The sequence below is a fragment of the Notolepis coatsorum genome (genome assembly GCF_963971535.1).
Source record: "Notolepis coatsorum genome assembly, contig: SCAFFOLD_1850, whole genome shotgun sequence".
NCBI classification, from domain to species: Eukaryota; Metazoa; Chordata; class Actinopteri; order Aulopiformes; family Paralepididae; genus Notolepis; species Notolepis coatsorum.
In genome coordinates, this window is record NW_028169196.1 from 27582 (window position 1) to 31427 (window position 3846).

Below are 3846 nucleotides of genomic sequence, written 5' to 3' on the forward strand. Positions count from 1 at the left end.
GTTCTGCCTTTACTTCCACACCATTTGTATTTCATTAGATAAATCATGGAATAAAAGTATTTTCTCCAATGCCATCGCAAACCCAAGTTTTCACCCTAAACCCCTTTGTCGCAGAGGGAAAAGACAGCAGTCCGGGTAGATTTCTATAGACAGGAGTTGTTTTGGACAGAGCTCTCGTGTGTCCAGGAAAGAGTTGGAGGGGGGGGGGGGGGGTGAAGGAACAGTCGCGTTCCTCTGGAGAACTGTGCTCCAACGGAGGAGGCTCTGCTAACTACATCTGGAATTCTTAAAAACATCTGAGCTCCCCGGCACAGCCTGGGTCGGGGTCTGTTTAGTGTGTGTGTGTGTTGAAAACAGTCAGAGAGAGGGAGAGAAGGAGGGGAGAGGCGAGAGAAGACCATTAAAACCAAAATTGTATTATAAATTTGAGGAGGAATCCCCACCCCCTCCTTCAGCGTTTCTAACCCAAGGAATCTTTCTCGCAAGGCACCTCCCTCCCACTCTCCTATTTCCTCGCCTGCTGCAAAATTGTTCTTTTTATGAGTCTTCTAACTCAAACCACTCCTCTCACCACAAGTATCTCTCCTCTGTTTCCCCCTTTTTTACTCTCTCTTTCTCTTTATTTCCCTCTCCTCGCTCTTTCTCCATCTCCCTCTCACTCTCTCCCCTCTCCTCTCTCTTTCTCCATCTCTCTCTCTCTCGACTTCCGTTAACTCTTCATAGGCTCTCTTTGGTCGTTATATAAGCCGCTGACTGGGGGCCACGGTGTCTTTTGCGCCAAACCCCCTGGTTGAGATGTAAGGTATTTGCGATCTGATCCAGGATCGATGGTAAATCAGTGACCTGGAAACGAATGGACCAAGGGATCGAGGTTGTCGTCGGGAGATGTGGTTGTACGGCACATGTATTACGTACAGACAACAACATGTATTAAAATGTATTGCATTTACCCGCGTGGACATTGTTGTACGTCTGGAGCCATGCCGTCTTCTCCAGAGTCAGACAATAAGATAGATACCAATTTCCTCTGTGCGTTCAGTAGCATTTGTAGCTTACCACCACCGGTATGACTGTGTATGAACGAATAATGGACTCTGTGAAGCGCTCTGGGTCAGTGAAGAGCGCTATATAAATCCAATCCATTATTATTATTATTAGTAGAAAGCTATCCGGCTGCAAGCTAGCCTAGCTTAGCAAAACATTTATGAAAGCAGATGCGGACCAGCTAGAGTAAATGTGGGCCAAAAATACCTATCCCAGAGTTTTAAACTAGGCCAGTGGTCCGTATCCGTTTCCATTCGCTTGTGCTAATCTAGGCTATCTTGCAGCCGGATAGCTTTCTACTGAACACACAGAGAGGGATTTGGTATCTATCTTCTTGTCTGACTCTGGATAGGACGGTAAAGCACATTACCCATAATGTTGGCACGTTCCTTTAAATGCTGAACTTGTCAGATGAACATAATATGAAATATATATCATATAAAGTTTAAACCATACTCTATGTACCCCTTTGAAAATGATCACATCCATATAACAATTTTCACCAAACTTTTACACTTGGATACAGCGCCATATTAGACATTGCGTCCTTCACTCTTTTATTTTACAGTCAAATTAAGGTTTTGCAGGAAAAAACTGCTTCGACTGTCTTGGATCTAGTGTGGGGCTACCTCATCCTGTCTTCTTTCCATCCTACTCTTTATTTTATTTTCCTCCACACATCTGTTCATTCACTCTGCTCTCAAAGCCAAACTCTCTCCCTCCCTCTCTCTCTTCTCTCTCTCCCTCCCTCTCGCTCTCACTCTCCCTCTCTTCTCTCTCCCTCTCCCCCCTCTCCATCCCTCCCTCTCTCTCTCTTCTCTCTCCCCTCCTCTCCCTCCCTCTCTCCTCTCTCTCTCTCCCTCCCTCTCTCCATCCATCCATCCATCCCTCTCTCTCTCCCTCTCTTCCCTCTCTCCCCCCTCTCCCTCCCTCCCTCCCTCTCTCTCTCTCTCTCTCTCTCTCTCTCTCTCTCGCTGTCACCTGGTATTCCCATCGGTCTCGGTGGAGACGGAGGTGCAGAATAGCCGGTTTGACTGGTCCCTCCTCCCGCGGTCCGCTTCTCGTTCCACGCGCTCCACCTCCGTTGTAAATCTCGCACATCTGATGACCTGGTGACGGGGGCAGGAATGCGTGATGAGCAGATGGTGGATGCTGAGGTTAGCACTCTCGGGTTCAAAAACAGAGGCACACGAAAGGATCAGCTGCAATCTTTTTGTTTTTAACGATACAGTAGGAATGGTGTTAACTTTTTACATAACCGATATACCACCAAAACAAACATAGCCTGTGTTGACAGAATCCGGCTATAGGGCGACAATAATGTGGTCAAGAGGCATTCTATCTTTAGCCTTTAAGCGGCGTGGTTTATTCATTCACATGGTATGAGCAGCAGCACATGAGTTCTCCTCTCACTGAGAGGCTGGTGGGAAAGAGATAGAGGGGGAGGAGACATCTCTATTTATACTCGCCACCTGGTGGTATCTTGAGTGGCTCCGCCTAGAGCGCCCTCTAGTGGAAACAGTTATATATGCAGTTAGACAGTTACTAACAATCCTACATAGAATCTCTAACTTCAACAGCCTGCCCCGCAGTGGAAACTGAATGATGCTGGAATGAAAAAAAAAGGGGGGGGGGGGTCAAAACAACACAACTGTCCACATCCACCCAGTCTCACACTGTCTCTGCTTGGTCTTTGCCACTTCATGCGTTAATGTGGACGTCTGTCTGTGCAGATTCCCCCCCCCCCCCCCCCCCCTTGGCAGTCCCTCTGCCAAGCCTGATGCTCCTCGCCCCGCACCACAGGTCAGAGTTGGATAGAGATGGGACCATAGGTAGTCATGTTAGTTTTCGTTCTCTCTCTCTTTCCCTCTCTCTCTCTCACCCCCTCTCCCTCTCTGTCCCCCCTCTCTCTTTCTCCCTCTCTCTCACCCCTCTCTCTCCCTCTCTCTCTCCCCCTCTCTCTCCCTCTCCCTCTCTCTCTCCATCAGCCATGTTTGTGCTGAAGCCATGCAGTCTGGCTGGGCGGTGCAGGAGCAGCCACCGGGCTCAGCACTTATTCCTCACGCCAGGCAGGAAGTGGCTAGGACAGCTGCTTGCAATTCAACCTGAGACTTTATTTGGGTAACCTACATTATGGCACAATCAGACTTCTCTAACTGTGGACAGACGCATGTGGACCGCTTTCTCCGATGTCCTCTCTCTTCTCTCCCTTGTTCTCTGACCGGCTGTGGCGTGCCGTCTGGCTGAAGGCAGACACTTCCTTTAGCACGAACAACAACCGCCCCCACATTGACAGATGCACTTAGGACATACAAACAAGCAGAGCGCTGCCAAATATCTGTTTAGACCACTGGTAGACAGTAAACAATGCAGCCAAATAACAAGAGGCCACATGACTTACAGTCCAATATAAAGAGAGCCTGGCTAAATATTATGTAGTATATATAGTAGATTGTATTAAGTAGTATATTAGGCCTGTGACCTACAGTACAGGCAGGAAAATGGAAGTCCAAGGCACTCATGCGGATTAACTATATCAAATTGCTGGTGGGTTTTTTCATGTTTTATCCCAACACAGAAATAAACACTTTTTATTGAGACAATCCTCTTGATTTAGTGAGGTTTCTGATCTAAAGTCATCAAAGAGCACCAGTGGAAGTTACTTGGAGTTACTTAAGAGTACTTTGAGTTACTTAAGAGTACTTAGCGTTACTTAGTATGCAAGAAACACACACGAGAAACACTCCTCAGCCCTTCTCTCTTCACTCAGCACAGGCAGGAGTATTGTTGGAGGAAGAAGAA